A 13,491-nucleotide genomic window follows, 5' to 3' on the forward strand; every position below is an offset into this window, starting at 1 on the left:
GAAGTAAAACTTAACAAAAGTATGAGAAATATTTTAGATACCCTATTTTAGTGCGTGTTAATGGATGGTAATGTTAACTGAAGCAGATGAAGAAAATAAAATGGAAACAATAAAATAATAAAATATATATTATTATTTTATTGTTTCCCTTCAACGTGACTTTACCGAAAGAGCTAAGATTATGAATTACTGCAGTCGCGGAAGCTTTAAATCAAAATTCAGAAGAAGATTGTCAATGATGTACTTTACAAATATAAGCAGATGTAAATCAACAATATTTAGTAAAACAAAAATATTTATATATGTTAGCTAATTATTCTTGTCATACAAGTTCAAAGCGGTACCTGCTAACGATGTACATGCTTTTTTTAGTATTTGAATGTTGTTGTTCTTGTCAGCGGATAACAGCGGATGCCGTTCCTATAGACCACGTGGGGATTGAACTCCTTTTCATATCTGCATTCATTTCACTGATGGAGCAAAAACATAATAATTCTAGATTCAAATATAAACATGCTCATAAATATATAAACAGAGTTTGGAGTTGCTGAATCAGTGTTTCTTAATTACAGACGTGAGCAACGAGCAAATGAACGTGACGTTTTGAAAAAAATAAATGTGCTGCTGAAAATATCCCACCGGCCTAAGCAACAACGTACGGATTTACAACCAGCGAGGAATATTCAGCGTATCTCGCGGTAAAAGTCTGCTTCACGGTGTTAATAAACAACCACTGCAATCCCCCCCCCCCCCCCCCCCCAGTAGCACTGTATTGACAACAAAGAATATCATCTTCAATCTATAGTTTTTTACAACTCTGGTTAAAATGATCGTGCCTTGATGTGTATGTATATATTTTTAAATATTAACAAAATTCTTATTTTTTTCCCTGAAAACATTCAACCGAGTCTCAAGCACGTATTTTCAGGACAATTATACTTAGGACATTTGTTTATAGGTGGGTGTTGCAATTTTCACATAAAACCCATGTCACACGTGGTGATAACGCAACTTAAAATCCATGACAACACATTATCAACCTTGCCCCACTGCCATCTGCTGGCCACCTCACATCACTGCAGATATCTGTCACCGAAGTTCACAACGTCCATCTCCAAGGTACCAGATCTTCTTATTCGTTCGGCTGATGTAAATGTAGAGCAACAACTATAATCTGACATGAAGGTGGTTGAGCCACATGATTGAATCAGGATTAGTAGAGTGTAACACAGTGATGACTTCGAGATGTGAATCGGGCATTGAGTCATATGTTCCACGATCTGTTCGACCAAAATCATAGTGCCCAAAATCCATTTCCAGCTAGTTTGCGCATGGTATCTTCTCACCATCATGGCACAGCCATAACACCTGTACATATGCATCCATACCTGAAAGAGTTAGTGTTTGGCTAAATCATAATGGCAAGGGGAGGTCTGTCAAGGGCAAATTGACTCTCGTCTCACCATGGGTGACTGTGTTGCACCCCAGCCTCCCACCTTCTAAATTCACCCCTTTTTTTGTATTTTAACGCATACACTCACTGTGCAATCATTTCACCTGGTCTGATCACGATCACATTTACACCTCGCATATTACACATCAAGACTGCACGGGCAAGCACAGTATTCAGCGGCGTCGATAGTTTTCCAAAATCAAAAGGATTCTTTCCATGGCATTTTCATTTTACTGCCACCAGCCCAAAAACGGGGCAAACACTTGCCCCCCCCCAAAACAGCGTAACACATATGAGTCAGTCCCCCATGACGGTCCTCGTAACATCGGCATTCCCTATCCCCTGCGTGCCGATGTCAATCCCTGCACAGAGCTGTCCGGGAGTAACCCCGAGGTGTGAAGAGAGGGGATTGGTGGCTGGAAATGAGGGAGGCAGGAATCGAGCGACGGATAATGGGAGATGGGGCTGTGGGGAATATAGGGGACATAGGCAGCAGTGAAGGGAGGGAGAGAGAGCTGTGGATGACTGGGAGAGAATTGTGTGTGAAGGAGGGAGCTGTGTGCGACAGAGAAGGTGGACAATAACGGATTGAAACTCTTACCTGTATTTGGCGACGAGAGTGTCCGCTATATATATACAGTACGGCAGTTGTACAGTGAAATGCTTCCAAGACGTGGCAATATTAGGAGCGGGATTCACGGATTCGTTTTCCGCAAAAGCTTTTAGAAAAAGAAAAAAACTCCCTTTGTCCGCATGGACAGCCCTAGATATATGTCGATGATAGGAATTATTTAGCACTGCTTTCGAGTACTTCCTCTTATATGTGAAATAGTCACGGATAATAGGAGCATAGATGACAGGAGTCATGGATATGAGGGCCTCCATTGTCCTTGACACTACAACAATAAATACATTTTAAAGCACTGGGGTTTTTTGGAGATGGGGTTCTTCAGATTATAACCACAATCAAAAGGAGAGGGATCCTGTTATTTACAGACCTGGATTAAGATCAACCAGGAGCCTATTGGCTCTGCTAGTGGCTCATCAGGCACCTGTTATATATCATGGTTAATTGGGGCCTGATTTCCATAGCTCAACAGGGCATTTAAATATATAACCTTTTACATTCAGTTACTAACTCAGTATAACGCCGAATGCATTACACGTTAGTATGCCATTGCCACATCTGGAGTGAATTTCTTTGTAGTGCTTGACAAGATTCAGCCTCAAGTCGAATGGTGTATTGGTAACGTGACTGCTGCATCATTTGAGCTCCAAAAATCACGTATGAGTTCTCTCGATCTGTCCTTACGCACCTGCCAGAGAGGTAGTAAGCGTGGCTCTGCCAAGACTAGCATGAGCAAACGTTCACAACCATACTTTTTAATGCGAGCCTGTAAAAATACCGCAGTCAACAACAGCAAACGATGGCAGGACCCTCGGACAATTAAAAAAAAAAGGAGTTACGAAACTCAGCAGGCTTAACAATATCAATACTAACACGTGTGCTGGAGGGGTACGGGGCAGAAAGAGCAACACGCAGATCATCCAAAACACCACGGCATCCACATTAACCCGAGTGACACCCCTCTCGGTGAGGCAGCGAGTGGAGCACCAAGATGCGCGTACCGCCGGTGAAGCCATCGGCGAGTGCAAAGTGCACGCAAGCGTGTGGATGCGTGCGGGTTATATTCAGGGGTCAAAGTGTGTGTTGCAGGAAGCCGATTCCCAATGTTCCACCTGTGTCTTTTAATCACACCTTGCGCGATTGAGCACCCGATGCCCAAGTCAGATGCACTGCATTTGCCGCGTAATTGCGTGTCATCCCAAATGGACCGACGGGAGCCCACAACATTGTTCTGTATGGTGGCACCCGCCCCTTACAGCACTCTCGAGGCCGGAGTATGTTGATCACAGAGGTTGTCATGAGAACATTATACCCACCTGTCAGACAACAAGGAGCTGATGCATTGCAGCTCGCTGGCCTATCTTCAAAGATGTTAGAGTGTTAATCCCCAGTATGCCGAGGTATATCTGGGGGCGATGGTTTACTCTCACATACACAATGCCCAACATGAATATTGGCCAAACATACCAAGAGCCTCATACAAGGTATCAAGACTCAATTAGTCTTGATAATAAAAAAAATCATTCATATTTATTTTTCAGTGACATAGTGGTAAAATGAATTGGCTAAAATCGGACAATGTTGGTGCTGTTTCCCAAATGAAAAGCGAGTAAACTCCAATTCATAAGTCTCGATGTGAAATTATATTCAACATTTATATGAACACTCTTTCAACTCATGGTATAAAACATATCCGCTTTATGATTTTTTTAAAGGTATGGAAATAAGGATGATGTCAGCCAAAAATGCATTTTAATGACGTTAACATATTTAAACATCTCCCAATAATGACTTAAAGCTTTCGTGACTGCAGGAAATCATATTCTTGGGTCTTTCGGTAAAGTCACGTAGATAGGTTCAAAGAAAATAACAAACTACGACGTTTCGATTGCAACACAAGCGGTCTTCCTGAAGACGACCGCTTGTGTTGCGATCGAAACGTCGTAGTTTTTATTTTTTATTTTCTTTGAACCTATCTATGTGACTTTACCGAAAGACCCAAGAATATCTCTCAATAAGTTTGATAAATAACAACCAAATAGGCAAGGTCCTTATTTTATGTGTCCATGTACAGTAAACAAGAGTCAACCATTAAAAAAATAAAGTGCAACATTGAGAAGCCTCATAACGTGTAAGGGTGGCCACATTTTACTTCACGAAACCAAATCTTAAGAGCTAAACACCGAGAGACCCAACAAAGAGGGTCTGCACTAACCATCGCCAATGTCTCACACACTTAGATATAATGCATGGGATAGTGTCTGTTCGTAAATTTAGATGAGCAACTTAAAACAGTGATGTCTGATGGGAACCATGCCACCGGGTCAATATGAATGCAATGTAAAAGCTTCAGGAGGTCGCCGTGCTCAGTGCTTAGAAATTATTGGTCTCAACACCATGCTGCAGAGAAGGGCTAATTTCTTATGAAAATAAATAAGGGGATATGCATTGGGGTCCAGAGTCCAAGAGACGACTTTTATGAAGTCAAACATAATTCTCAGTGGGGGTTCAATTAGATACAGAAAACCCACATTGTTGAGTTAACCATGTGGGGTTCTCTCCTAAAACAAGATGTTATCGATAACTGCATTTTTAAATGCCTCCGTGTATCTGCAAGATATTTACTGTTTAACTATATACAGGGCCACATTGTTTTATTTCACAAAGTAGGTTACTGATTGTTGTAAGTCAGAATTCTGCATTTATGGGTTTCGCTGAATTCATATTTTCACAATTTGTTTATTCATTTGGGCAACTTTATTGCAATTCTTTGTTCCTTTTCAATTAGAATTATACGATTTGTATTTTCTTCATAATTAATCATTGTAAGACCATGAGGCTTAGTAATAGTGGGTGAAGGCCTTCATCCAGTAGCAGTAGGGAATGCTGGTGCAGTGGTTTACGTACTATGTAACAAACCTGGCCACCAGAGTTCGATTCCCGCTCACCACCAGTGGCTACTTAGCCTCAAATGAGTAGCCAGTCTGGTACAGAAACATCGCCACTCGGGGGACAAAGGCGGCCAGGCGTGGTGCTGGCCACCCACCTCCTCGTGTGCCGTGCCAGACTTCAAAGGTGCTCGCTAACAGCACTTGCCCCAACAGTCTGTTAAAGGCTATACAAGGAATATTTATCTTTTGCCATCCCGCAGTGGACAGTACATAACTTATGAGAATTAAATCACATTTACATTGCACTTTTCTCCAATAATTACTTAAAGCTACCTGAAATACATTTAAACATTTTATCCTATGTTCAACAACTAATCGTACAAATTCACCGGAGATCCATTGTAAACAATGGCACACAGTGCATTCTCCCTTTAAGCAGTGCCCGTATTGTAACCACTTACTAAAAAGCCATGATATGAGGCCAGAATTAAAACCAGACATTGATTGAAGCTGCATTGGAACACTATTTCCGAACAGTCTGAGATCAAAGTGCCATAGTTGTTGCCACAGCGTACACTTTGTTATCACTAGCAGCTGACTGCTTCACGGCGGCTGAAATGTAATCCAGTTTTCAAAATAAGAGGAACCAGAAAACCGTTCAACATTGGCAAGTACCAATCACGCATTGACATTACCACACAGGGCGAGTGATGATGACCCTCACGATTTTTTTTATTTAAAGCTTTCGTGACAGCAGGGATTCATATTCTTGGTTCTTTCGGTAAAGTCACGTAGAAGGGAAACAATAAAATAATAAAAATATAAAACAATACAATTCTCACGACGTTTCGACTGCAACACAAGCAATCATCATCAGGTGTGAAAACCACAGCAGCAGCAATAAATTTTCTTGCTGTGGTTTTCACACCTGATGATGATGATTGCTTGTGTTGCAGTCGAAACGTCGTGAGAATTTTATTGTTTTATATTTTTTATTATTTTATTGTTTCCCTTCTATGTGACTTTACCGAAAGAACCAAGAATATGACCCTCACGTTGTTCACCTGTCAAAGATTCTAAACACCAAACACCGGACCCTAATTTCATACAATCGACTGAAGGGCAATGGGCCTTCTCAGGGCCACGCCACTAAAAAAATGGTGGACCAAGCCTACGGTTACATCTGACAATACCGAGCCAACTTCAACCATTATAGAAGAGACCAATATTGTCACCGGCACACTGAAGTTAACTCCTTTATCCTGTGCTCTGAACGTCCCGAATGAGACTCGAAGAAATGTAATACATTTCCATGAAAACAGCCACATACAAGCCAATCCAAATCTGCCCATTTAAGAAGATCTACACTATCTCTAAAATCACTGCCTGAAATCACGTAAAAAAACTATTTGAGCACAGCTCTTGAAATGGTGGCCTCAGATGCCTCAGAGAAATTGTGATACATCCTCATCTCCCTGAAGAACCTCAAGGATTATGTTGTAAGCAAATATTGAATTTTCCAATATATTCTCCATTTACTTTCATACTTTTTTTTTTCTCAAATATAATTTCCGAAGTGAAATGTTGTCTAATGTTGCTGTAGATAATATTGGTGAGAGCTTCTATCCCCTCGCCTGACTCTTTGATTTCGTTGCTTCTTTGTGCCATCTCATTATCGCGGTGGTGTCAGCATTGCATGGTATTTTTTAAAATATGAATTTTATCAAGGCCTAAATAACTGAAAGCTTCCATTACTTAATCAGTTTAGAGTAAATCAAAAGTATGTTTTTTTTTAAATCTATAATTCAAATAAGCTACGCATAATGGTGTTTGATGCTCGTAAGTATTTTTTTTTTTAGAATCAGTTTCATGGAATCATGTCAATGGTGGAATAACCTTTTGTAACCTATCTTACTGACATGGTTAGTTTGCCTTGGACATTTGCACAATTCGAATTCGCGTAAAATTCATGAGGAATTATTGCACATCTAGCTTCAAATAAATATATTTTTTATTTATTTTAAAGCAAAAATACATTTGAAGGAATTATTCCACGATTGAGGTATTTTAATTGCAGGATGGAAGAGACTGGCAGCCACATTTTGGATAATTTTCATCATGCAGCTCAAATGCCACGTGAAGATTGTTTCCGTGTGATCTACCAAAGACTATCTCACAGGCATATATCACCATGCTCAACAGCAATAGGCGTATAACTAAATATCATGATGGGTACACTGGGGTTGCAATAGCAGATCAGTGGGGATCATTATGAGTGACACTTGAGTGGGCAAAATGAGTCTTTAGAAATGGCTTGGAGGATACACTTGCCACTGCAAGAGATTTGATTGAAGCCACCTTCACTTCACACCTGAATGATGATCATTTATTCCAGGAACCAGTTAGACCTATGTGTAATTGTGTATGGTGTGTGGTCAGTTATTGAACTGTCATTGAGAAATGCATTTATAGTCCCAATTTGAAGGGTGCATTCATGTGCGTTATGACACAATGCATGCTGCACATGCACACAAACACATTTTTGGGAACACAAAAAAAACTGAATGTAACATTTTTGGAATTGAGTGAGGTGCTAATGTACTACTTATGGTAAAAAAAACCCAAATTTATTCAACGCAACCACATCATTGAACTGAATTACACTTACGACTAAAACACAAATGTATAAACACATTTATGTTTCTGTACAGACACAAAAAAAGTTATAATCTGCCTGCGGCTGTGCGATGTGCCCCATCATGGAATGCCGCGACAGAGGGCAGCACTACGGCACGGGGGCACGCGGCTCTATACATTCATAGAATTCTCTTTACATGTCATTTGCACCACACAGGCACAAAAAAAAAACATTTCTGCAAGCACAGCAGGGCAACTCACATTAATAACACACAAACACAGGAGTTCAAACAAACAGTAAAAACGATAGAACATCAAAGAACACACAGATATAGTACAAAGGTAACACATGCACGCCAGGAAGAAAACGATAAGATTAAGCATATTCATATGGTATACTGCTGTTTCATCACAAAATTCACATTCAAACAAAGTTGTTGGCTACATATTGGCCTCTACGTATGTTCACTTAAGCGTATTCTATTCATTAAAATGTAAAAGTGTTTCTTTAATCCAGAAGCGATAATTTCAGTAAAAAAAATGGGGTAAGTGCACTTCGTTATGCTGAACAACTTTTTAAAGGATGTATTTAGGATACTAAGAACTGCAATTTTTTTTTCAAAAACAGATTTTTCCAAAATTAAATGCCAGTGTTTATTGTAGCTAAGTGCCAATTTGGTCACCGTAATGATGCATTGGAATAAAGTCCATGAAATGTTGGAAATGGCTGGTGAAACACGACAGATTCGGCATTTCCAGAGTTCATTATAAGAAACGCGGAGGTGACGAAGGCCCATTGTGCCAACCAGTGTCTACGTTTCACTGCAATCCAGGGTAGCATTAGGGAAAGAAAAACACTTGCCCTGGCAACCTTGAGAAATCAACCCCGTCGAGACACAGAGAAAGACATACACGGAGATAAATACAAAGATACGAGATACATAGGGACACTGAGATACACACACTGAGAGAGATCCACGGCAATACACAGAGAGAGACACACAGAGAGCAACATGGAGATAACACACACATGGATGTACACACAAACACAGACAATGAGATACGTACAAAGGTATTTCACACAAAATACCGTGACAAAATCGTATATATAATTAGAAAATAACAAAGTTCATTAAAAAAATCCACGAAAGTTAATGTTCGTGTTACAGTTGCTCCACCCTCTGCTGAAGTTCAGAATGTACCGTATTGTTAAGTCGAAGACCGCTCAGTTTGACTTAAAAACAACAATGACGCCAATGCAGAAAATTGGATGCATGTGACTTACAAAATGTGGAATCTTACGAATGTGTTCAAAGACATTCATCACCTTTTGGCTCAAGATTCTCGATGTTCATCTCGCGATCTCTACAATTGTGGAACGTGATTAGCAATCATAAAGTGTACGTGACCCAAAACAACAATTTTGTTCGAACGGAGAAGATTGACAGATTGATCGTACGCCTTTTGGCTTCATCTGGTCGAGCACCAATTGGGTCGAGGCTCAAAAGAAAGCCGTCCCTTGGTGTGGACCAATCAGTTTCAAGGACAATGCCACATATATTATCATAGTATGTTTTTTTTGTTTGCCTTTTGACTGCAGGTATTGTGGTTAATGCAGACATGAATCCTTGTAAAAAGGTTTCAGTTTTGTTGCCAGAAAAAAAGGGGAAAACCCCTATTATTATAAAGATTGACAAAGGTTGGGAGGTATCATTTAGTGGGTCGCAATCACTGGAGTCTGAGAAACCCCGAAGATAGAGAAAGAGCTGCGGATTCTTGTTTTGGTGAAAAAGCCTCAGGATGGTTTCATTTTCCAATCTACATTTATCTTCACGACCCACAATCTCGGTTTCCATTGTGACAAATCAATTATGGTGCATGCAAAGTTTGACAATCTAATTTGTGGTTGAATATAATTATTTAACAAAATACACATCTGTATTGTTTTCTCGATAGAGTAATGAGGTGGGAAAATGCTGATGGCAGCTTTATGTAAGGGTACAGGAATGGAGTTGAAAGTGGTTCAGGGTAAGAGTCCATGCGCATTTGTTAATAATGGACATTCCACCCACTTATGTGATTCGTGTGCATTAATTATAGCACATGCATTTGCATTAACCAAGTGGCTTGGTTTATTAAAAACTAAATATAGTCAAGTAAAACTAGACGGTTTTACTCTTGCAATTAGGTTCTGTCCACAAACAGAAGCAATGGCAGACCCCATTTTGGTGAGTTTGTGTTCATTTGCTAGTGTTTTATCATATTTTCACAGCAGTATAATTTTTTTACGTTCACTAGTTTTATCTACAATTCAAACAGTTGAATGACATCAGTGGTATTTTTTTAATTCTCATATATAATCAAATATATAATTTGAAACGTGTTTAAGATAAATACGCGGTATTAAAATAAACTGTTTTTTTTAATATAGCTGACATTTAAATAGTAAAACAACTGCAACGCTCAATTCTCCGTTTAACAACGGACTGTCTTGAAGAAGGAAATTCATATTCTGCAGCAATGCAACGTATATTTAATCCTGTAATAATACATATATTCAACCCGTTGTAAATCAACTGCTGGATGCAGTCATCTCCGTAACACGTCAGTCATGTTTGTTGTTTGACCATGCAGGTCAGTGTGGGTTGGAGATGGGAGGCGGAGTGTGTCCCCGACTGGCTCAGTTATCACTCGGATGACGTGACTGGGACTCAACCTTGAGTGACCGGGTACACGGCGGAGTGCGCTAACCACTTTGCTTTCGCGACCAATATCATCTATACCTATACAGTAAAACCTTGGTTTGCGAGCATAATTCGTTCCAGAAACGTGTTTGTAATCCAAAAGCACTCGTATTATAAGTTGTGATCACGTGACGCTCGGCAGTACAACGCGTATACGTACTACTCGTATTGCAAGACATCGCTCGTTTATCAAATTAATATTTATTTTAAAAAATTTGCTCGTCTTGCAAAACACTCGCAGACCAAGTTACTCGCAATCCAAGGTTTTACTGTATTAAGCACTGTGCCACTGTTCCGCCCAAAGAAATTCAATATTGGAAATAAACAGCCGCAAAGGTCTAAGGAGATGAATTTGTATGACTTGAAAATAACGATTGTTTTACGAGGCCTTCGTTCTCAAACAAATTGCAAGAGAAGCGAGTATACAAATCGCACCAAGTCACACAAGTGTCTCCGATCCGACAATTACTCACCAATTGTCATTTGATTTGATAACAAATTGAGTCCACATTAATATTCTTTGAATATCTACACTTTACGAACTAAGTGGAGATTTACCCAGTTTATATATATAGACACTATATAGATTTCACAACGGATGCAATTGATCACTATACAATATTTGAAAGTTAAACGAAAACAAACGACTGCACGGGATGATAACACCGTAGTAAGGTTTCACTTGTTGCTCACAAACGCTACCAGAGTGAGTGTGTGTGGGGTGGGAGGGTAGAATCGAATAAAAACAATTATTCCAATAAACACTTGCAGCAAAAAAAAAACATTTTCAACCTCCTTTTCCCCCGGCAACTCGCTCTCACAATGTCCTCTCCGATAGCTTGAACGCATGCTCGAACTACACGTGACACCGCAACGCACGCGAGTAACGAGCGCAAATCGACAAAGCACCGCACGCTCGCCCCCCCCCCCCCCCCCCACCACGCACACGTGTGCACATGCACTCGCCCCAGGTGGGGGTGACAATGGGGGGTGGGGGGGGGCTGCACGTGGTAAAGGGGGGGGGGTGCACGGATGCCCCGGCTGGGCGTCCTTGCGGCACCGCTGATGTTATCGGAGCCGACACGCCAATAATATTACGCACCGAAGCCAACCTTGCCTCAGGTGCACTCCACCAAGGTGACTCGCCAAACGGAATGGATTTTGGCCGCAGGACTCAAACTGCCCTCAAATAGGCGCGCAGGCCACTCAAAGGCAAAGAGCAAGCTTTATTTTGCTTTATTACTTTTTTTACACGAAAAAAGGGAGGATTTTTTTTTATTTGTTTAGTTTCTTAAGTGCAATACCAGTGGTTGACATCATTCTGTCTATTTTAGTATCTAACTCACTGTATGATTTCATGAAAAAAAAGATTTTTGGTTTTAAATTTGGATTCTCAGTTAAGCATACATAATAAACCACCGAATGTCTTCTGGAATTTCTGAAGTGAGTTAATCCTTTCCAGTATCTCTCTGTGGGATGAGCTTTCTGTGCGTGCAAGGACAAGACAGCTGCCCCATATTCACTACATCGGAAATGACGCACAATTTAACGCAGGCTTACATCTCACGAATAATCCGTGCGATATACGCACCGTCAACAAGGTGTTTCACAATAAATGAACGGATGAAATGAACAACCATGAGATGCATATGCTTATCAGCACACCTGCCACTTGTGGCCACCTTTCCAGCCAAATAAAAAAATGACGAATCTACACAGCGAACTTGATCAAGGTGGGAGAATTTGGCACAGAATGTGGCAACGCTGTTAGCTACTTAGAGACTTGCTCTTGCCACATCGAGCCTTGTAGGGAGCCGGATCGCCTATTTGCTTACAACTTTCACTGAATGCTGCGCCAGTTTTCACTGATTTAACGTTTCAGTTTCGCCCATAACCACCGTTTAAACTCTGCAGAAAATTACGCAAAAGTATTCCAAACACTCTGATATATTCACCGTAAAGACATACCACTACTTGTGCTGTAAGCCAACTTAAAATAGTTTTTATTACAGAAAATTATTACAGAATGGTCAGTACACTCATTTTTTTACTGGAAAAAGTTTATTTGTAATGTCCCTGTACATACCAGCAGTGTGCCAATTGTACCCAATATATATGTATATGATTATCAGGTCTAAATGTCAAATTATAAACATAACTACAGGACATAAATGATCATAATTTTGCTATTAAGGCAGTCGATGTAATGGTTCCAAGTCCCCAGCCTAAACAAAACGTGGAGGAAGTCTTGACCTCGCATCGTCATCTTCCTGTGAATTCCAAATATTATAGGTTTGGGCTATGAGCTGGCCAGGAGAAGGCAGAAGAGTAATACATACTTGAATCTATCTGTGTGGACCGGAAACATATTCCTCAAAAACGAATTAGCCACACATTCGAATTCAGCACCCTCCTGAAAGGGAGGCTTGAGACTCAGGGAGCCTTTTCTGGATGCCTAAATCCTATTACTTATGCACATGGTAAAATATAAACTTTTTTTACAAGCACTTAGGTCCCTTTGCATATTGATAAGCTACTTCAATGTTTTGTTTCCTGTTTAAAAAATAGAACATTTAAGAACCACATCTCTGACATGTTTTGCATTCATTTCTGTCCATTTCAGCAACTTGAACATCCGAAGATGGAAAAAGTAGCTGCAAGCAACGCAATAACAATTTGCCAATGATTGCACTTTTTTCGGGTAAATAGTCACATTCCTTCCTTTAATTTCATTTTATATTCTTGCAATCCATCGGCTTTACGGCAGAGAGAAACGCAGGCTGTGACTGAAGACGCGTATTTAGAATGAGAATAGGAACCGCAGTGACAGCGGAGAGCTCTTCGAGCGAGACTCCGCGCCGCGCTGTTTATCAGCCGGCATTTCGCAGGCGAGACATTCGCCACGCTTAGCGGCGTGTAAAGGTCAGCAAATACACACGATAATTATGCCAGTCGACAAGCTTTTTCCTCCTCCCCGCTTCCCTTAAAACCGCGTTCAAAGGGACGCGATCAAATGCCCCCCCCCCCCCCCCCCCGTTAATGTCATCTCCGTAATTAGCGTAAAAGACAACATTCGAAACACTTTCCACTAAAGCCACGCCACTTTGCATAATTAACCTTTTTACTCTTGCCGTTTTC

General features: G+C 40.5%; 1 long non-coding RNA gene across 3 annotated transcripts in view; it reads left to right on the forward strand.

Moving 5' to 3' along the window:
* The window catches only part of LOC116938780 (uncharacterized), a 153,117-nt gene that overhangs the window by 116,859 nt on the left and 22,767 nt on the right, over positions 1–13,491 (forward strand). For 2 of the 3 annotated variants that reach the window (XR_004402324.2, XR_012930581.1), the window contains exon 2: positions 12,977–13,054. This is a non-coding gene — a long non-coding RNA (uncharacterized LOC116938780). Of the gene's footprint in view, positions 1–10,243; positions 10,339–12,976; positions 13,055–13,491 lie in introns of all 3 variants that reach the window. The other variant, XR_012930580.1, reaches the window with a different exon arrangement.

The sequence above is a fragment of the Petromyzon marinus genome, chromosome 4 (assembly GCF_048934315.1).
Source record: "Petromyzon marinus isolate PM22_M1 ecotype Great Lakes invasive population chromosome 4, UKy_Petmar_22M1.pri1.0, whole genome shotgun sequence".
Classification (NCBI taxonomy): domain Eukaryota; kingdom Metazoa; phylum Chordata; class Hyperoartia; order Petromyzontiformes; family Petromyzontidae; genus Petromyzon; species Petromyzon marinus.